Genomic DNA, 22,473 nt, shown 5'->3' with positions numbered 1-22,473 from the left:
AGATTATAAAGGACCACAGTCTGTTTACTTGGTTTCAGACCACTGCTCATGGAGAGCACAGATGGCTTCTCTGAAATGCACTACAGGATCTCAGATCCAAAAAATTTCTTGATGTGGGTAATGTGGATTTAGCTTCCACTCTTCCATTTGTAGCTGTTCACATATAGCCCCTTTACTTCTGGGGTCCTGTCTCCAGCGAGCAGCCAGCTTGGATGGGGGGCACTAAGACCCATCTGAGTTATTTCTTTATGCCTGCTGCCTAGGGAAACTAAGCCTGCATCACAACCAACCCCTCCTCCATCTCCCCCCACCCTCTTTTCTTGGTTGTCCATGGAACTGGGCCAAATATAAGCAGATTCACCAAGAAAAATCACATCCTAATTTCCCCTTCTTTCAGAAGTCCCTAAATGTTTAGAACAAGTTTTCCTAATGTTCTATTTTCCAATTGGCTTCAAGGAGGGGAATGAATCACCTCCTCTTCTACTCATTGGAGAAAGAGTCTCTCAGCAAGAATCCTATCCAGTGCACAGACTCAAGAATCTTTCCCCAGGTCCTTTCCCCTGCAAGTCAAGCCCCCTCCTCCTCCTATATGCTGGAGTGAAGTGGGGGTCATAGGGGGTCACAGAAGTCTTTAAGCCCCCTGTCTGACAGCGGTGACCTCGTTAGAGTGCAGGAAGACTTATTTTCATGTGTGGGTCCTGGTAGCCAATTCTGGGTCCCAAGAGCCGATTGTAGGTATGTGGAAGAGCCCCTGGAATCCTGTTACCTAGCTTTTAGGAAGAAGGACATTTCAAACCTCCCCCATGGCCACACCCCATAATTAACCTCACCAGTCATAATAGTAGCTCTGACTCCACTCATCATAGTGGCAGAGCAATACAGAACAAATACAGTCTGATTTTTAATTAAAATTTGTATCAAGGAAGGTATTGTATACACTGCTTAGTTCCACTTAGTTAAAACTCCATTAACTGGATTTCCAGATTATCAATAATCTCTGTGCTCTATGCCCCTGGGAGCAGTAGCAGCAAAGGCCGTCTTGACACAGAACACCAAGCTTGGATCTAGAAAGCATGCAATACATCTCGGCATTAAGCCTCTGCCTGTGAAGCTGGTCGTTTTGTTTGATTTGATTTTTTTTTTTTAACCTGCAGATTACAAAGATCTGCTTGAAACTGGTTGGACTAACCCCTCTTCCCTGTTAAAATATAGGGAAGAATGGGGTTTTAGGAACCATTCTTCTCAGATGGCTCAAACAGAGCCATTCAATGCTTATGTTGTGGCACTTTATAATAAAAGCAATCTTAGGGCTTCAGAACACATCAAAATGGTCCTTAGCACAAGAGTCAGAGGATTTTTCATCAATAAGTAGAATAAAAGCTATAAAAATAGAAAGCATTTTTATTTTTCAAAAAGTACAATATGGTGCTGTATTTTTTTAAAGAAGAAAAAGGCATAGGTATTACAAAGATATTTTGAGAGAGGAGCGATTGCAGATCATACTGGTGGAAAGTGGGGACTAGAAGTAGAGCCTCCATGTGTGGACACCCCTCCCACCCCTGGCATCCCATCTCCACTTGTTCCCTGCAAAGTGACTTCTTTTTTTTTGACATGTATATTGCATAATGATGTCAAAGTTAAGGGCATCATTTATATACATCACAGTCACATAACTGTACTGACTCAAAGTTATCAGCGGACAGACAGGTGCAAAGCTTCTGAATCTCCCTGATGAAGCCTAGAGCTGGAAGGGGAGGGACCCTGCCTACACATATCTGGGATCTGCACATGCAGCCACAAACACAGTCCAGAAGACAATGTGCACACACACCTCAGCACACCTGAGTACGGGAGTAAGTGCTGCCCCTGCCCCTGCCATACTCTCTATGAACTCTGAAGCGGCTCTTCTCTCCCAAACCTGAAATGCGTGCCCTTACTTTGAGGAGATTGACAGGGAAGATGCACAGCCAGCTAGGGAGAGGGAGTACTTTGTAGAAGCTTCGCCTGATCTTTAAAGATCCAATGTGTATGTTCAAACCATTTTAAAAAAAGGTTTTATATGTGAGACAACTTTTCACACAAACTATATATTACCAAGTAAACTCCTGAGCTCAAACATCTCAACCTACTGAGTGAGTGATCATATGGGATCAGAATTTGCAACAGTATACAAGCTTGCCCTCCCTCCCTTCCTTGCTTCCCCTCCCAACACCCCTCCCCTCCCTTGTTCCCTTCCCTTTCCCTTCCTTCTCTTCCCTCCCTCCCTCACTCCCTTCCTTCCTTCCTCTCCCTCCCTCCCTTTCCCCTCCCCCCTTCCTTTCCCTTCCCTCCCTCCCTTCTTTCCTTCCTTTTTTCCTTCCTTCCTTCTGAGTTAGATGACAAGTACCTTTGTGTATTACAAAGGCACTTTATGCAGAGCCTTAGCAAAGTTTATGCTTAAGGAAACCTGAGTCTGCAGGATATAAGAAAAGGAAGGGTCTCAAGTTCCTTCAAGAAATAGGAATGTGTGGAGTTTTGTGAGGAAGGAGATTTTTGATAGCAGAGATGAGGCTGAAAAGAATTTAAGGGTAACCAGAAAAACTAGACTAGAGGACAGTGGAGTGATACTGTGAAGTTGTGAGAGGGACTATCTCACGCACTCCAAGAGCCTAAACTGTCAGTGGTCCTTCTGCCATATCCAGCCCATTTTGAGGCGCATGGGAATGAGTTCCTTAGGTCCCAACTGGTAATTTCCTCTTTTTATAGCTTTGGGATGCAGACATGTCTGTTCACTTACAAATAACAAAACATACTGTAAACATCTTTCTGAGTTAGTGGTGTGTGTTCTCTCTGGGGGAGGCTAAGGAAGAGGCAGCATCTCTCTCCAGTCACCTGACCACACTCCTCCCCTGGGCTGGGGGACAAGTGTCTGCCCTCAACAGCATTCCCAGGTGAATAAACCACAGCAGCAGACAACTCCCCAAGCAAGAGAAACCAGAGGCCATTTGTCTTGTTTTTCTCTCATAGCTCAGGCAAAGATATCCCACTCTGGGAAAGACAGAACCAGTCCCAACACTAGGGTCCTCCACAGAATTAACAAAACAACTGCTGAGAGAAGATTCGAAAAAAGTTATGTGTTCTCTTGAAGTCGCTAAATATAGTAAATAAGCCAGCTACGATACGCCATTTACCATGTGGCAAGTCTGATAAGGAAGAGCAATCCTTCTCGCTGCCTCTTCCATCTATCTAAGCTATGTCTTTCCCCAGACACACAAAATTCATCTTTCTCCCACTCTGGGATTTCTGGCTACGTTTCTCTACCTAGCTCTATTTTTCTTGTGCCCCTGTTTCCTCCATGTTTCTTGAAATGGTGGTCCATTTCTCCCATCTCTGCTTGTCTCATTTTCTCTTCATTTCATTAATCTGGCACCTTCCCTTTTCTAGTTACCCGGTGGTTTTTGTCATGATGGACATCCATATTATCCAGTGCAAAGAATATTTTTGGAATTTCATTTTTGTAATGGCCGACAGTTTCTAAGATATTTTTATACCTTTCTGAATACATACATAGTGCCAAAATCTTTTCAGTTTTCTGTGTTCATCTGGGATCCCAGAACTAGACCCTTGGTCTGTATTCTTTGCTCCATGATTTTATCCAGGATTAGGGTTTTCATTACACTGCCCATGTGCTGATGAACCTTCTAAGCCCTAATATACACATTCCACTATGGCTGGACTCACCCCTGTAGGACGTCCTTAAAAAGTCACACATCTACTTATCTTTATATTTATCATCTTTCATTGAAAATCTTCCTTTGTTTTTTATTCATGTATAGTCTCTGGTGTAGTCCTTAATCCGCAATATTGCCCACACTTTTTTTTATGTTTTTTTAACATTTTATTTATTTTTGAGAGAAACAGAGAGACAGCATATGAGTGGGGTATGTGCAGAGAGGGATACACAGCATCTGAAGCAGGCTCCAGGCTCTGAGCTGTCAGCACAGAGCCTAACATGAGGCTCAAACCCACAAACCACGAGACCATGACTGAGCCAAAGTCAGACGCTTAACTGACTGAGCCACCCAGGCGCCCCAGCCATAAATACTTTTTGAATGAATTTGTAATGTTTAATCAGAGTCAATGATGGCTTTTCTAAATTGACTGTGTGAACCAAAGTAGTTTACATATTCACCCAAAAGCATCAAGTTACTTGAGTGTATAGATGTAATCCCAAAGACTGAAAATATAAAAACCCTAATGGGGCTCCTTCTATGAAGACTTTCCTGACTCTTTCTGTTTCTCTACCACCCTGCCTCTCACTAGCTTTAGATAGCTAGGAAAATAAATATGACAATTTGTGTGTCAAATAATATATTACTTCATCTATAAAAGTATAGAGTCGACCACACTGTAACATGGTTAGTTACATATCTGTCTTTCTTACTATAATGCAAGCAAGCTTCCTAGAGGCAAAGTAAGACTGCACTTAATTATTTTTATTCCATCTGTGCCTGACATAGTTGGCACTTGATATACTTGGACAAATAGTTAAATCCATTAGACTTTGTTTTAAATGTAGGAGTTTCTTCTCACTTTAATTTTTATGTAAGGTTTTACAAGATGATGAAATATTCACTTTTAAACATTCTTTAATTAATATGTTTTAAGCCACCTACTCTGCTTAGAATAAAGGACAGGTTAATCCTAACATCACCTGTTTGAAGGTAACCCCATGAGTGATGAATCGTAGGCTCTTAAATATTGAAATAAACAGTGCTATTCAATTTCAGACATAAGGATACAAATATCAATCTTTGGAGAGCTTCTTCAATTGCATGCCAGAGACTCTGATAGCCAACCTGGGCACTTTTCCTTTCACAACCCTCAAAGAGTCATGGCCAGGAGCGATGGAGTCTTTCCTGTCTCTCAGGTGAACAAGAATTGAAACACATCAGAGAGGTGATAAAGGTGAAAATTGCCACAAAATACTATTTTCTCCATCTGCAAAAAGTATGTAAATATTATTTTATAGCAATATTCCAAGAATGAATGGTCATCTAAAATAAATAGTGAAACTTACTACCGTTATCAGAGCATTTTTATTTAATAGGACTACTGTTCACATCTCATATCTTAACCCTTCAACCAGCTTTGTGAATTTCAACCAGGAAAATGGCAACTTTTTGGGATATGGATCAGATTATCCTTAATCAGTCTACTATAATCATTTCAAATGTCAGACCTTACAAAGACCCCTGACTAGATGATTTTGATTTAGTTTTAAGCTACCCAAAGAAAATGAAGTTAATTACATGGCAACCTGAAAACTTAGTCAGCAATACATCATTCTTGTGGCTAAGACACCAAACTGGCGAATAATCTATTCAGTGATATGGCTCAAATAGTTTCATAGTCTGAAATGTTTCTGGTTCATTTGTTGTGGTCGATAATCTGAAAATTGTTTCCTCAATGATCCAGTAAATTCATAATCTTTACTATGATACTGTTAAAAGGGACAACAAAAACATCCTTCAGGAGCAAGTGACACAAATTGTCTGTTATGCAGAGGAAATTAAAGAGAAGCCAAAACTTTGGTGAACAAAGTTAAAATTCTATTATAAAAATACAGCTGTCACACTACCAAAAATTACTTCTCCCTTCAGAATCCACCAGCCAAGAGGGTGATTATTCCCTGACAAAATTTTATTTTTTAATATTTGTTCCCCATAATAGACCTAGGTTAAATTCCTTTGAATTTAAAAAGTTAAAGCAACTCTTTCATAGAAGTAATAACTCAAACGAAAAGCAAAATGAATAAACATGATTTTGCAATCATTCCTTTATCTAAGAACATATCTCAAATATTCACACAGCTCTACACTGATTAGCTGAGTCAATGACTTTTAAAGTGAGTCACTCCACAAAACAAAGACATAAAAAGTCATTATTTGCTGAAACCCAAATGAAAAATATACCACATATATTTAGATAATTAATCTCAAGTCCAGTTATGAAAAGGAGAAAAAAATAAATGTTTCATGGCTTTAAAAACCAAACATACTTGATTATTTAAGTCTCATGACAGTAAGAGTTTCTGAACAAAATTATTCAATGTTATGTGAAAATATGGGCATAATAAAACCTTCTGAGCACTAGATAAAGTCAGAAGTTGTGGGTCCTGATTTCAGTAGCATGAGTCACCATGGCAAATGTGGTGCAAGCTAACTTTATCTCAGCTCTCCTTGTACACATTAAGCAGCTCATGACTACACCATAACCCAATATTCATAAACAGTCTATTACGTAGCTGAGGCTGCCAGATTTTCATTTCCTACTGTCTAGACAGCCAGTCTAAACACTGTATTATCAAGCCTCCATGGAGTATAATTCCCCAAAGACTCCTTAAAGCTCCTGGTGGTGTTAACTATGCCAGACACTCCCATTTTGTTGCCTTTCTATGGTACAGTCTGTGTGCACAAAGACAGAATATAGGATTCCTTGGGAGAAAAAGAGTCAGTCATTCTTTAACTTGTAAAATCAATAAAGCCTAAACAACCAAGCACCCTCTCTCAGCCTACAATCCTCCTAATGGCTTTCAAACTGTGTTCAGCAGTCAGGGTGCACAGTTTTCAGTAGAGAAAACACTGCATTTTCATGAAATACACAGTGCATAAAATATTTCCTGAGAGAGAAACTCCTGGAATTAAAATGCATGCTTTTACAGATTATTATAATATTCAGGGTATTGACATGCCTAAATACTTTGTAAAAATATTTGTAAAAAATAAAATAACTCTGTCTTCAGCTTTAACACCAGGTGAAGAGTCAATTATAATCAATTTTAAACCAAAACTAGAAGAAATGGTTTAAATCTGAGAATACCCAAAGGACAACCAATGACAGTCAGCCAAAGTCAGGCAGGGCTTCCAAAAAAAGTGTGTAAAATAAGAATATAACCTAAACATCAGGTGCAAAAACCAACATGGGATCAAAAGTCAGAGAAAGAAAATGGCAGAAAGAATCCAGGCAATTATGCTGTCCAAAAAACACTCAACGGAAAGTAAGACACTGAAATATGTGAGCAACAGTTTGACATCAGGAGAGTTTCTAAAACTATTAGAGCAGATTACATGGAAATTATTAGTTTGCGTATGCCTTCCTACAAAATTGTGATCTTACAGGCAGGAATGGATTTTTAAATCTAAATCCTTATTATAAAACACAGTTCCTGGAACATAACAATATGGTCACAAGAAGTTTGTAGAACATATTGAAGGAAAAGAGGCTAAACTGGCAGATATAATCACAAAATGATTGATACCTGACTCAGTTTACCTGTAAACCTTAGGCTACACCTTGAAAAGAGAAGTAGATATGTAGGAGTATATGGCAGAAATGAAACAGAAATTCGTCAACTTACAATATGTACACCGGACATGAGTTTCTCCACGTAAAATTAGAAGGGCAGAGGACACATTCTGGGTTTATGGTATATATGGTACACCAGCTCTTTAATATGTTTTTTTTTTTTTAATTTTCTTAAATGTTTACTTATTTTTGAGAGAGAGAGAGATAGCGAGCGAGCAAGCGGTGGGGTGGGAGTACAGAGACAGAGGGAGACACAGAATCCTACTAGGCTCCAGACTCTGAGCTGTCAGCACAGAGCCCAACGTGGGGCTGCAACTCACAAACCGTGAGATCATGACCTGAACCTAAGTCAGAGGCTTAACCAACTGAGCCACCCAGGGTCCCTGATACACTAGCTCTTTAAAACATGATACAGGATGGTCTCCTGCACACCAATCAAATCAATGATCAAAAAATATTTTCTAGTTGTCAGTATTTACATATTTAGGATATACATTTTGTTAACCTTATCCCCAACTATTTTGTGTTGTGGGATGGCACTATAAGTGCAATTTATTTTTTAGTTGTTTATTGCCCATGTATAGAAATAAAACTATTTCAATCACTTAAATCCATTAAGACTCATTTTGTGGCCCAGGGTATGGTCTTAATGCATGTTTCCTGCGTGCTTGAAAAGAATTTATGTTCTGCTGTTGAGTGGAATGCTTTAGATATATCAACTAAGGCATATTGGTTGACAGTGTTGTTCAAGTATTTTTATCCCTAATAATTTATGACTCACATTTCTATCAATTTCTATGACAGAGATGTTGAATCTTCAATTGTAATTGTTCATTTGTCTATGTTTCCTTCCACTTCTGTCAACAGATGTTTCATGTATTTTAAAATAATCACTATTAGATGATTATATATATCTAGGATTTTTAAGTTTTAGTAAATTGACTCTTATCACTATGACATGTCTCTATGTCTGCTAATATCTCTTGTCATGAAATTTACTTTTATATTTACATTAAATTTTTGAAGGTATATAATTATGTCTAGATTTCTATCTACTCTTATGGTTGCTACATTTTAAGTGGAGAATTTATACCATTTACATTTATAATATTTGTTAATATGGGTTGGTTTAAATCTATCATCTTGCTGTTAGTTTTCTAAATTTTATATTTGTTCTTTCTTCCTTTTTCCTTTTTTTGCTTTCTAGATTACTTAAATTGTAGTATTTCATTTAATGTCTCCCTTTAGCTTACTAGCTACACTTCTTTTAAGTTTTTAGTGGTTTCTCTAGATTTTACAATAGGTATTTTTCACTTTTCATGGTTGGGGGTAAAGAATATGTTTATTATATTGATTATAGTGATGTTTCATGGTGTATGCTTGTGTCAAAAGTTATCAAATTTATACCTTACAATGCTGCATTTATTGCATGTCAATTATTCCCCAAAAAATCTGTCTTAAAAAAAAAAAAGAGGAAAAATAACATCAGGGTAATTGGCACTAATATTTTTATAAGGTTTCATAAGGTCTACTGCATGGTAAGAACTGTAGTACTAGACAAAATCCTGCCCAGTATATATATATACCATACATGTTGTATGTATGTATGTGTGTGTGTGTATATACATATATACATATACATATATAGCATGTGTATATATATACATATATATATGTATACACATATGTTATATATGTATATATATTGTGTACATACACATATATACAATGCCAAGTAATATTGTTGAGTTTTTCCTTTGGGAACTTAGAACATATTATTTCCTTCTTTATTTATTTTTCTAAAGTTTATTTATTGAGAGAGAGAAAGAGAGCGCAAGCTGGGGAGGGGCAGAGAGAGAAGGAGACACAGAATCTGAAGCAGGCTCTAGGATATGAGCTGTCAGCACAGAGCCTGATGTGGGGCTCGAACTCACAGACCACAAGATCATGACCTGAGCCGAAGTCAGATGCTTAACCTGAGCCACCCAGGTGCCCCAGAACATATACCTTTTTTAAAATCCAAGATAAATCTTGAAACATCACAAGTCATTTTTGAAATGTTGGTACCTCCAACTGTCTTAACTACAGAATAGACTTGGAAGAAGAAAAAAAATGACCAAAATGTCATAATTTAAAGGAGCCAAAAATCAAATATTTAACTATGAGTATTTCATTCCAAAATGTGCTCTTACCTATATTAGATTCATCTATTCCATTTTTTTTTCCTCTTACTTTTCCTCAGTAATGCTTCTGAAAATAGGTTGGCAATTTTTTTTCCCCATTAAGGGCCATAAAATAAATATTTTAAGGTTTGCATATTACATTCAGTCTCTGTCTCATATCTTTGTTTTTCTTTTTTATAATGCTTTCAAGATGTGAATACAATTCTTACCTTGAGGGCTGAACATAAACAAGCTGCAGGCCATAGTTTGAAAACCCTGCTCTAGAATAAATTGCTTTTTGATATTATTTGGGACCTCATCAATTACCCTGGGCCATAAGCACTCCAAAGGCAGACACACAATAATTGGGCATCATAGTATACATTCAACATATTTCCTTCTTACATTTCACCTAAATATGTATGAGAAAAATATTCAAAAACTTTTGCCTCTATTCAGTTGGCACAGAGTAAGAATTGACACGTTAACATTTTAGTGGTTTTCTTGAATTCTAGGCTTGGCTTCCAAATATTTTTAAGTTAACGGAAATCTTGAAAAACCTTAAACTAAGCTAAGGAAGTCAACTGTCTTGTTATTGCAAATATATTTTACGCTAACTGGTAATATTTTAGCTGTACAGTTTTCTCATAAGAATTCTCATAAAAATTCATTTTTCCCAAATAAAAGTCCATATACTTGTTGTACAATAATGCCTCTCTTTTTTTTTGTTTTTGGAAACTATGTGATTTTTAAAAATTGAATTAGAGGTATATTTGGAAAGGCTAACAAAAATACATAAAACATTTACTCTTACAGAGCACATTTTTTTATTTTTTTTATTTTTTAGAGAAAGAGAGAATGTGCAAGGGAGTGAGAAGGGCAAAGGAAGAGAGAGAATCCTAATAAGCAAGCTCCATGCTCAACATGGAGTCACACGTGAAGCTCGATGAAGGGCTTGAACCCACGATCCCAGGATCATGACCTGAGCCAAAATCAAGAGTCAGACACTCAACTGAATGAGCCACCCAGGTGCCCCTAGAGCATACATATTTTTAAAACTGTCTCCTCTATCCTCATTTTGTTTGAATGTTTCAGCATTATTATTTATACATTCATCAGATGTTTATTAAGCATCTAACTTTTCTTCTTAGAATACAATGGAAAACAAGATAATCATGGTCCTTACGATGATGGAGTCTATGGTCTATGAGAATGAAAGGTGAAAAAAAAGAAATAGACAACATAATTACAAACTACTGAAAGTGAAGGAAGTAAACAGGACAACTCTGGATACAGTAGCTTCCAATATGAAAGCTAGGACCTAAAGGTAGAAGAAAAGACAACATTTTGAAGATATCAAAGATACCAAATGAAGTGAAAAGATATCAAATGGAAGTAGTCTTATGCGTTTAAGGAGTTATTTAGAGATTAGTTGTCTGTGGTGCTGCCCATGAGGAAGTGGCCAGAAATAAGGCTGAGGAGGTAGTGGGGAGTAAGACTCACACTGCTACTCAGAAAAAAGACTGGAGGGGGAAAGAGAAGCAGAAAGACCAGGAAAGAATCCATATGCCCTCTTCCCCCAAGGAAACATAGTCCTGAGATGAGAAATGACAGTGGTTTAGAATAGACTGGGGGCAGATGGATGAAAAAGGATGAAGGGACATGGAGGTATAGAGCAAAAGGGAGGTTAAATACCACAGTCTATTTGCATATCTGTAGGAATGATACAATGGAAAGAGAAAAGGTAAAGACACACACACACACACACACACACACACACACACACAAACACACAAGGAAGAAATAAAGATTCAAAGTGCCTTAGAACTTATATTACACTGTTTTATTCAGCATATTTTTTAGAATAATAAAAATGAGGGAGGGGGAAGTTGTTAGTAGACTAAGCTCCTGCAAAATTTAGAAGCGTAGTTTAAAACGCAAACCATGAAGTCATCCCATGCAAGTTTTAATTCACTAATCATAAATATTTGCTACGTGCCACGCCATATGCTACATACTGAGAATACAAATATGGAGATATATATACCTTGACATCTGTGAGTTTATAATTCTGACACTACTTAGTCACTGCAGTGTAAATATTTTAGATTTTTCCTTTACATTTGCAGCTGTAGACAACTGAACCAAGCAAAGAAAGTAGATATCCTAAAATGGTGCAAGGGGTCTTCCTCTTCTGCCTGTTCCTTTCCTTTTCTGAATAACTCACTTGCCAAACAGTTAAGTGAAGCAGAACAAGGTCTATCTGGACCAGGGGGTGGAGCTGCTGTGGTGGCCCAGAGCTGGATGCTGGAATACAAGAACAAGGACAGAAGTGGGAGTAGGGGTAAGGCTGGGTAGAAGGAACTGTTCAGCTAGAACAGGCAGAGGAGGGTATCCATGCATCTGGGCAGTCCAGTGAATGAAGTGAGATCTCGAGCAGGACGAAGACAGAATCTACACCGGACGGCAACTTGCTGAAGGGTTTTAGAGCCCTAAAAGAGTGAGGAAGGTAGTCACACAAAGAGTAGCCCTGTATGTGCAGTCAGAGGCAATGCTCAGTAAGGAAGGCATCCATATTCCAGGGTCAGCCCAGCACAGGGTGTCTGAGTAAATGTTTTATGTATTTTTGTCAGCCTTTCCAAATATACCTTTAATGCAGGAAGGAGTCCCCATATGGGGGCAGCCTGGTGTAATGATTCAGAACTTAAATGGGACATGTAACGTGGGGCAGAAAGTCTGATATAAGGAATCAGAGCCTCAGAGGAATAGGGAAGGCATCCATGAGACAATGCAGCCCCACGAACTGAGAACAAAAATCAGGCTTAAAGGCACCTAATAGGGTTCACAGGGCATCCACATGGGGACAGAGCAGCCATGAAGATGGGTGACTAATTACATACACAGGGATTGTGTATATACTGATAGTAATGGGAGCCAGGATTCTCACTGTCAGAGAGGAAATAGAGAAAAAAATTTAAAAAAAAAATAGAAAAAAACCCAGAGGTGTTGAACTGGAATTAGAAACATCAGTGTGCTGGGGCACCTGGGTGGCTCAGTCAGTTAAGCGTCCTACTTCGGCTCAGGTCATGATCTCGTGGTCTGTGAGTTCAAGCCCTGCGTCGGGCTCCGTGCTGACAGCTCAGAGCCTGGAGCCTGTTTCGGATTCTGTGTCTCCCTCTCTCTCTCTGATGCACCCCCATTCATGCTGTCTCCGTCTCAAAAATAAATAAACATTAAATAAAAAAAGAAACATCAGTGTGAACTCATGATATACAATCTTTCTAGATCATATAAAAGTATGTATAAAGGGTCAAATGTATGTAAACACTCTAGCTCTGTCTACTCCGAAAGCCTGATGACAGTAAGCACATCTGTGATCTAGAGTGTGGCTTCTGAATGCATTCTCCTCTAAAAGAAGTACAGTACCTTGAAGATATGGTTAATTCCATTAATGGATCAGGAAAAATGCAAAATAAACTTGGAATCCACTGCTGGCCCAGAAAAAAAAAAAAAAAAAGAGCTTAAAGAAAGAGGCATATTAAAAGGACACAAATAAAGAAGCCAACTTAAATTCATTTAATCAAAAAGATTTCCAACTAACTTCCCACAAAAACTAGCAGAGGATCAGGATGGCAGTGTGAGCCAAAGGAGGCTGAGCTACAACCAATAAAAATCCTTCGTCGCTTTTCCTTTTTCCTCTGAGAAAGAAATTATTCTGACTTCAACTTTTTTACCAGAGATCGAATGGGTTGCTTTCCACTGCAACCACTAAGAATATGAGCGGGAGTAACTGTGCCTCCCAGGCAGTCTGAACAGTAGGGAAAATGAGTGAGGGAGGACTGCTCAGCTCAGGGACAGAAGGTAAAGATGAAGGTCCTGAGGATGAGGGCAGAATGTTGAGTGGGCTATGAAGAGCTCCCTCCCGGGCTACCCACTGTCCCTCACTATATAGGCCAAAGAGATCAAGGTACTATTGGTGTTTGGGTTCATGGGAAAGCCAACAACAGACAAAGAATGGTATCAATCCGCCCTTGGGGCAGAGGTTGTAGGAAGGTTCTAGATCTGCACAGCTGGGAAAATGTGGTTACCGGCCTCATCCTCCTGAATCTCAAAGAGCTAAGAAGCCCTGAAGGGTGCTTGGGTTGTATAAAAAGTGGTCCATACACATCATCAGATTACCATAGTCATGTATATTCACTGGAGGGTGAGGCCAGGAGAGAAGCAGAGAACCAAGATTGTTCAAACTTGAACTGAAATTTTAAAAAAAAAAATTTTTTTCAGTTTTTTCCAACTGTGAAGAATTTTGAAGTTTTCTTCACCTGTAATTTGTATCATGAAATTCTTAAATATAACTGAATTATATCTATATACCTATACATATACATACACTATCACAAATACTGACTGATTTTTACACATGTAAATGCATACATACCCATGTGAAGTAGATTATATACAGAGAGGGAACATACACAATGAAGTCTCATTTTGTGATGAATTAGATTATACCATGAAGAGTGAAAAGTTCTTGGAAATACTTCAGGGAAGTGCCACACCTTAAAACACAGACCTGCCCTCCTCCAATATTTATAAAACAATAAAGACTTCTGAGTAAGGAATAAGACATCATTTATTTGGGGGTGCCTGGGTGGCTCAGTCCATGAAGTGTCGGACTCCTGATTTCAACTCAGGTCATGATCTCAGGGTTCCTGAGTTCTAGACCCGCATAGGATCCATGTTGACAGTGCATAGACTGCGTGGGATTCTCTTTCTCCCTCTCTCTCTGCCCCTCCCCTGCTTGCACATGAACTTGCTCTCTCTCTCTCTCTCTCTCTCTCAAAATAAATACATAAATAAAACATGTTTTAAAAAGCATCATTTATTTGAGGACCACAGGAAGTTGGCAGACATCTCTGTACCTTTAAACATGGGAATGGCACTTAGAATATGGGTTTATAAGGAGATGTGATTCTCAGAACCGAAATGGGCTCTGACGTAGTACATTCCCAACTCCCATCACTTTCTTTCCCATAATGGAAGCTCGGGTGTAAGGAAGTACCAGGAGTACTTAAAATATAATCATTTGCTTTTTGTGGGGAAAGTATGCAGATTTAGATTCACATAAATTCAATACACCTGATAAAACTACATTCCATGACTGTGCATTTGTATGTATGGATTGTGTCACAAATCAAAGTGTAGACTAAAAAAATCCATGCAAAAAAAAAAAAAAACTGTAACAAGAATACCTGGAGGAAAATTGATAAGAAAAGGCATTTTACCTTGCCACCTACTTCAAGGAATAGCTCTGTTGTGCCAATCCATGACTGCATGTCAAGTACCATGAAAAGCCTCTTACCTAAAGATAGGAGAAAAAAAATTAATTGAGTTGGGGGGTAGCTAACTAAAGGAAAGAAGCTCTATTTTATAATTAAAAATATATTTTAACTTTGCTTTATCATATTTATAAATTACACTAGATTTCAAAACGCACAGAATTTTTATTAATTCAACAAAACTAGAAATTCTGAAGACTCAACAGGCATTGCTAAAAATAAGAAATCTGAAAGAAAAAACACGTCAGAAAATTCAAAGTATTGGCCGCAGATTAAAGAGTGGGTTAAGTGGGATTAGACTGAGCATGTCTGAGTACAAAATTGATGATCAAAGGAAGTTCAGTGCTCAAAATGTGTTTGTGTATATGTAACGTAACATCCACCCTATCCGTGCAACCTGGTAAACTGGAAATCTATCTCTTTGCAACAAAACTATAGAAACCAAAACCTATCCCCTGTAGGAAACCAGATCGGAAAAACCAGAAGCCCAACTTGGAATGTTCTGTGAAATCTGATCCATTTCATTTTCCTCCCCCTGCAGGCCCACAGAGCAATCCCTCATGCAACAGCTCCACTGCTGAGGTCTGTGTGGCAGCAAGTGACATAACAGGCCCATATAAATTCTCTTAAGGGCGGCAGGATGGTTATTAAATCACTGCTGAGTCACATCTTTGTTCATCTTACAGAAATGCTACAAGCGTGATGGCCGGTAACTGTGGATATGTCGCTGGCTCTACTTCAGTAATTGCACAGAAGCCAAATCCATCTTGCTTCCTGTGGAGAGTATCTGAGGAGAAAGGAAAACCGCCGTAGCAGGTACGCATACACACACCTGAAACCTAATGTAGGCTGGGGCCTCTCCAGTCCTTGAAAGCAAGGTACGGATGCTGTGAAAGCCTGTGCAGAAAATGCCTCATCTACTTTCTGCTAAGAACTGAGAATTGTTCTCTGTTTCCAATGTGTTTCTCTTTCACACCGTAGGGCTTTATTCATTCCAAATATTGGTGTTCACAAAGTTCTGAAAAGCACATAATGAATTTTAGCAAACTTTACCTACAGTCACAAAGTAGGGAGAAAGCGGGTCAATGGGCACCTTCCCTCTGAACGCATACACTTCTGTCTCATCTCCCTCTTCCATAACACCCTTCTTCTACTCACAACTCAAGCAAAACTTTCTATCATCTAGAGACTCATCCTCTTCTTCATAATGCTGGTAGTATCTGACATACAAACACTGATTGAAAGTGCACCTTAAATGGGTTTATCAAGTCAGACACTGATTTCAAAGTCTATCTTAAATGGGCTTATCAAGAAATCACTCTCAATACATTGTGCACTGCAGGAGAAATTATCAACCTTATTATCTGTAATAGAGAAATGTAAAAGTCATGTGTACTCAGTATAAGTTTAAAAATCTAAACATGTATGCCAATCATTTTTCGAGAAAAAGTGAACTCACAAGGGGCTGAAGAGAGTCAAGAAAGAGGATTAACTTATGACTGTTAAAGCAGGGCTGAGATCATATATTAACAGAAAACCTGTAATAGCTATGATGTTCAGATGCCCCCTTTCATATTCAAGTGTTTACAAAATATGGTTCCAATGGGTCTTCCAGCAATGACCACCAAATGCCAAGTTACAGGGTGGCCACCGTTACCCCGGATTCATACTTTTATGACATTTCTCTTAGAAGAATGCTACTGTCCCCCCGCCCCCCACCTCTGTCTGCCCTATTGCAAGAATCTGCCCAAATCTGGAAGAGGGAACTGAATGTACCCTGAAAGCAACTAAGGACCCATGCAATCTCTGCTTCTCCACTGAGAGGGGCTTCCCAGTTCTCTCTCCACACAGCATTTGGTACAAGTGCCTTCCCTAAAAGAGCAGATGTGAAATTACCCCACATGCCATTGTTTGAATATGTTTAGAAGAGCAGTAAAGCAGGGGTGCCTGGTTAAATGTCTGGCTTCGGCTCAGGTCATGATCTCGCAGCTCATGGGTTCAAGCCCCGTGTCGGGCTCTGTGCTGACAGCCTGGAGCCTGCTTTGAATTCTGTGTCTACCCTCTTGCTCCCCCTCCCCTGCTTATGCTCTGTCTCTATCTCTCAAGAATAAACTTAAAAAACAAAAAAAAGAGCAGTAAAGCATTAGGAAGCCCAGTGTTAGTACATGCCTAAAACCACATTCTCCTTTTTATGTATAAAGTGGCTAACATTACACCCCTCCTTTCCTCCCTCCCTCTTGTCTAATCCACTCATATGTTCTAAACTCTGAGCATCAGTGTATAAGGACAAGAGTCAGTGCTCTCTCCAAAACGTCAACATGATGTAAAGTAGCTTTGCAGAAAACATTTAATGTACTATGATTATGAACTCATCAGTGAGCTGATGACTGGTGTGAAATAACCTAGAATTTCCCAAGTTTACAGGCTCTGTGGAAATATCTTTTATTTACAACCCTGTCCCAGCTTTATATGACCTCCCCCTGCAAAATGACTCAAGCGAACATTTGTCGTGTTTTAATCATCCAGCATTTTTAGAAGATCCATTTTCTGTTTAGAAAATTCCCTGCATTCTAAGTTGTGGGGTTAGTAGGCTCTTCTCTGGTAAATCAACACCATCAGCCTCTAAGCTGGCTCTTAAACTCTCCTGAAATGATGAAACATTTGCAGTATCCTTTGATTGATTCCTTGACTACTTAAACTACACCGGATTCTGTTAAATACAGTGAAAAGCCCAAATAAATCTCTGAATCTTTTCCAGGTAGAGTTAACCAGAATGACCCCCACCACCACCTCCCGCGAGTTACAGTGGTCTTCATTCACCTGTGGCTTTGCACCTTAGAACAGTATTAGAACTAAATTATTAGAAATATTATTAGAACTAAAGTTCGAGGTACATTAGATTTTTTTTTTACATTTTTCAAGTCTTAGAAGAACTTCCCACCCCCCCTAAAAGCTTCTGCTAAATACATGAAGCCCTCAAGTTTGTTCCTTATTTGAACTCTGAAAACATAAACTGTCTCTACAATAAAAGTACCCTTACTGAAAATAGATTGCTCCTCAAAGAGAACACAGGGAGCTAATCATTATTGTATACGCACTATGAGATACACACTGAAATAGATGCTTTATGTAAATTATGTCCTTTCATTTTCCCATTGTAACTACAAAAATAACATGAATTTCCTATTTTTTTTTATTACAGATGAGGAAAGTATGGTTCACAGAAATGATGTAATTTTTAGAAAGTGACACAGCCAGGACTTGCACACAAGCCTGATATAAATCCAGTTATTTTCTTTCACTGCCTCACCGTGATACAGATCTCATTTCCAGGTCCATCTTATAAACTATTGAATACTATGTCAGGTATAGCATGCTGTATTTCAGGCAAATGCCACAGGGCAGGATGGTTTCCATGGAAACATGGGACCACAGAAGAGGGGAAAAAAAGTGAAGCTTGAAAGAGCTCACACACTGGAACAGGATAGGCCTGGCTGGTAGGTCCTTAGGAGCAGGTTCCTAGGAACATCAGTCAACACAGAGTAGTCTCATGCACACTGCAGAAAATGGTTTGCATTTCAAAAGTGATGGCCACTAGAGCAATTTCTATAGTGGCTAGCAGCAAGAAATCTGGTTTATAGCTATTCAGAAGCTACAAATGGACCGTAAGGTCACTTCTCATCCATTAAACAGTTATTAGGCATTGACAACATAGAGAATAATTTGATATTTGGGATATCTGACTGCCAGTAGCAGGAATCAGCTGCAAAGTTTTGAGATCACAGCATTATAACAATTCCAAAAGGAGGAGAAATCTAGAGAATCAGAGTGAAAAACAAGTTGTAACCGAGAGGTAGGATCTCAGGCACACTATAGGCAAGAACTGAGGATGATGGAATGACAGGGCTGGATCACAATGCTAAGAGCCAGTGGTCACCACATGAACAAAAGATTCCAGAGATAGCCATAGACATAACTGCAATTTCAGTAAAGACCCCTCTACTCTTAGATCCTTGCTTTTAGATTTTAGTAGAGATTTCCAGGGTCTCGGATTCAAGAAGAGGACACACTGTTCTCTATGTTATGTTTCACATCTTTCCATTAAACTCACTGTAAAAGCATAGTACTGAATACCTTATTGTTCAATTGTAGTTGTAAATCTTAATGTATCCCCTATGGCCAAGGTTGCTCTTATACTATATCATAATACTTTCTTATCAATCTATTGAATTTGGGCTATTTTCTTGATGTGGGACAGTGAATATTTCATTTTACATCTCTTGAATACAGGTTTCACGTTTGGGACTGGTCAATGATCATCAGCATAACAACTGGTTATCATTAGAAGGGTAATATTTTTGAAGATGATCTTTGAGCTTTTTAAAATAAACATGTACCTACTATATTGGTGTTACGTGTGCCACCTAATATGACTGTGGAACTCCGATGGGCAATACGTGTTCTTTTGATGGTTTTTCATGTACTTCTGGATTTTCTAGGTAAGTATCAAATTTCCATATGGATAGAGGTATCAAAACTCAATCCAGAATTAAGCTGAATGCTCAATCATCATCACATCAAATGGTTGAAATTTTTCTAAAGTAAATCTATTTTTGTCATCCCATCCCCAGTATTACCTGTTAGAGACAGATCCCAATTGCTGATCTTATATTGTTCCCTTATTTCCCTAGTCCTTTCCATAGTGTGTATTGATTTTTGCAGACGTTTTTAATGCAACCCAAAAATCTAAGATACATATGTACCTGTCCTTGGTACACATGATACTCAAATTTTATGATGGGTTGCATTATGAAAATTATAGTAATAGTGACAAACTGATGAATAGACAAATGGAAGTAATTTAGACCAGGGATCAGCAAACTTTGTACAAGTTCAGACGAAAAAACATATTAGGCTATGTGGACAATGTAGTCACCACTGCAACTCGTCGACTTTGTTGTTGCAGCTCAAAAGAAGCCATTAACAATAACCAAATGAGTATGGCTATGCTCCAACAAAACTTTAAATACAAAAAGGGTGGGCTATTTAGTCTACGGCCCATGTTTGCTGACCTCTGATTTAGCCACCATCTCTAACAACACTGTGGTTTATTTAACTGTGATAAAATTATAGGATGCTTTTAACGAGGGCTCACACATTTAAATAAAAAATGCCAATTATTCTGCATTTAAGGATGGCCACATATAATTGGGACACACACCATACATGAGGGCATAACAAGGTCAATAAAATCAGATCTACTACCATCATCCCCGTGTTCCTCTCTTACAGCTGCCATGACCACTCCACATTCTACTCCTTGATAAACTTCAGAGGAGGAAAAAAAAAAAAGTTTGAGAAATATTGCTGAGAAACAATGCCCCTCTCGGTAAAATGAAGAAGTTATTTTCCCCAGTGTCAAGTTCTCTGGAGGCAGATCTAGCTGAACCACTCACAAATAGTTGAGGTGCTGAGAAGAAAGGAAGACGACCACTTCATTCCCTGGCAGGTTAACTCATGAGCTGTAGAATCCTGAGTTCCATCCTTGTGCCACAGTCAGAATGAGATTGATCACGTGAACTGAGCACAATATCCATTTCTAGCCTCTGAATTTCTAAGGATTTGAAATTTGGGGTGAAAGCTTAGAAGAAAGAGCAAAAAATCATTAATAATATTTTTGTGAAAAAAATATAATCCTCCTCCCCATCTCAATCCTACTTCTGGGAAGGTGTTCTTCAAACCCTTCACAAGAGGAACTTGGTATTTCTTCTGAAGGGGCACAAACATTAGAAGACGTAGCAAACACTAGAAAAAACACCCAGGGCCATCACATCTATTGAGAAGAGCATGTATTTACACAAGAATTACTTGGAGACATGTACCACTGTCGAGACTGAAAATGAACCAACCAACCCTCTCTGAAGGTTCTTCAGTAAAGAAAGGAAACTGCATGAAATTCAACATCTTCCCAAAGAAAAGCACACACATCCCATACAAAGACAATCACATTGGTGGAGTTGGGATCCACCTGCTGAAGATGAATTCAGACAGACTGACACTTCCCCAAGATTAATAAAACCTTGCTTATAACAAAAAATAGTTTTCTCTCACGTCCATGTGACTCCAATTCTGGTACTATAACTAAACATTAGAGATGGATTTATCATGGTTGCCCATGCCTTCCCCCTTTACTCAATGTTAAGGAACATGAAAGGACATACTTTGTATATCATACCTGAAAACAGAAAAAGTCAAACATTTCATATATTCCATATATGCCAACTCAGTATATAACCCACAGGACAATGGACAGTTCACTAAGAACATTCTTATTTTATTTTTTACACAATACTTGTTTCAAAAAGAGATACAGTGAAAATTACTATATGTCATAGACATTATACATTTTATCTAGACCATTAATCCATGACACTGATTCCAAATTTGGCTAGTGCTTTAGTGTGTTCCTTCAAGAAGAAAATTGTGAAGTCATTTCTGTTCCACCTATTTATCATGAATTCTAGAACATCCAGGGGACAGCCTCCTGGACACATTTCATTTACATATGTCACCTACACCTCAATTAAGAGTCAAGAAGCCATCTCTGAGAGTTGGGCACGGTTAAAGTAGCAGTGCATTGTCAAACTATAACAGAAGCTTATTCTGTGACTGAGTAATAAATCCAATGATATCATCATGTATCAAGACGAGTATGCCATAGCTATTAGGTGAACTATGTGCTAGTTCACAATGAATTTTTTTCAATTACTATGGGATCAGTTATTCAATATGAGGACAGTAAAGGAATCAGAACTATTAAATATCATGTGAGTATTTAAGTGCCTTGTCTCATAAAATCCTTTAACCAAACAGTTCTGCTTTCACTAACAATGTTAATCCCAAACACTGCAATTTATTACTCTTAGAACATGACATAAAAATTATATATTGTGCCCAGTAAGGAAATGAAAGATTTTATAACACAATTTTATTTTTTTTCTATTAGTCAAGGTAATAATTTTAACAGAAAGTGTTATCCTGAGGGCATCTGGAGAAAAACACGTTAAAGACTCAGAAGCACATAAAAGCAAAAAGCATACAATCTTATTTTTCAACCTAACTCAATATTGTATGAATCCAATATAGAGATGAATATTCTAGAGATTTGAGCAAAGCTATAAGACGGGGTTGTACAGTATGAAGAAAAAACAATACTGTATTAACTAATCTGGTAGATCAGTGTCTTTTTTATACTTAGAAGAGGTATGTAAAAAACATAAGAGCAATGAACAAGAAAGCAAACAACCATAGCCATAAATGTAGATGCCATGTGATTAAAAAAAAAAAAAAAGCATATGATAATTAGCTGTGTGGTGACTAACATGAGCCTTTCAATTAAATGTGATGAGTTAAACATATGTTTTTCTTTCTAAATCCTTACTGAAATAATATTCAAAATATATAAAGCCACACGAACAAAACAACAGGAAAGAATATGCAAAATGACAGAAGATTAAAAACATCAAAAAGTTTTGGAAATAGGAAGCAGAAGAGCTAGAGAAAACTATCTTGTCAGAATGAAATATATATATACAAGTACACATATACATATACATTATATATATATA

At 38.2% G+C, this 22,473-nt stretch overlaps 1 long non-coding RNA gene across 1 annotated transcript in view; it reads right to left on the bottom strand.

Moving 5' to 3' along the window:
• Positions 1-11,597: 11,597 nt before the first annotated feature.
• LOC128314975 (uncharacterized) overlaps positions 11,598-22,473 on the bottom strand; it is a 105,304-nt gene continuing 94,428 nt past the window's right edge. The window contains exons 2-3 of the long non-coding RNA XR_008297354.1: positions 14,792-14,868; positions 11,598-11,816 (exon numbers count right to left, since the gene is read on the bottom strand). This is a non-coding gene — a long non-coding RNA (uncharacterized LOC128314975). The remainder of the gene's footprint in view (positions 11,817-14,791; positions 14,869-22,473) is intronic.

The sequence above is a fragment of the Acinonyx jubatus genome, chromosome A1, assembly GCF_027475565.1.
Source record: "Acinonyx jubatus isolate Ajub_Pintada_27869175 chromosome A1, VMU_Ajub_asm_v1.0, whole genome shotgun sequence".
Lineage (NCBI taxonomy): Eukaryota > Metazoa > Chordata > Mammalia > Carnivora > Felidae > Acinonyx > Acinonyx jubatus.
Note: the sequence above shows the minus strand (reverse complement) of the source record. Positions and strands in the feature narration are given on the sequence as shown.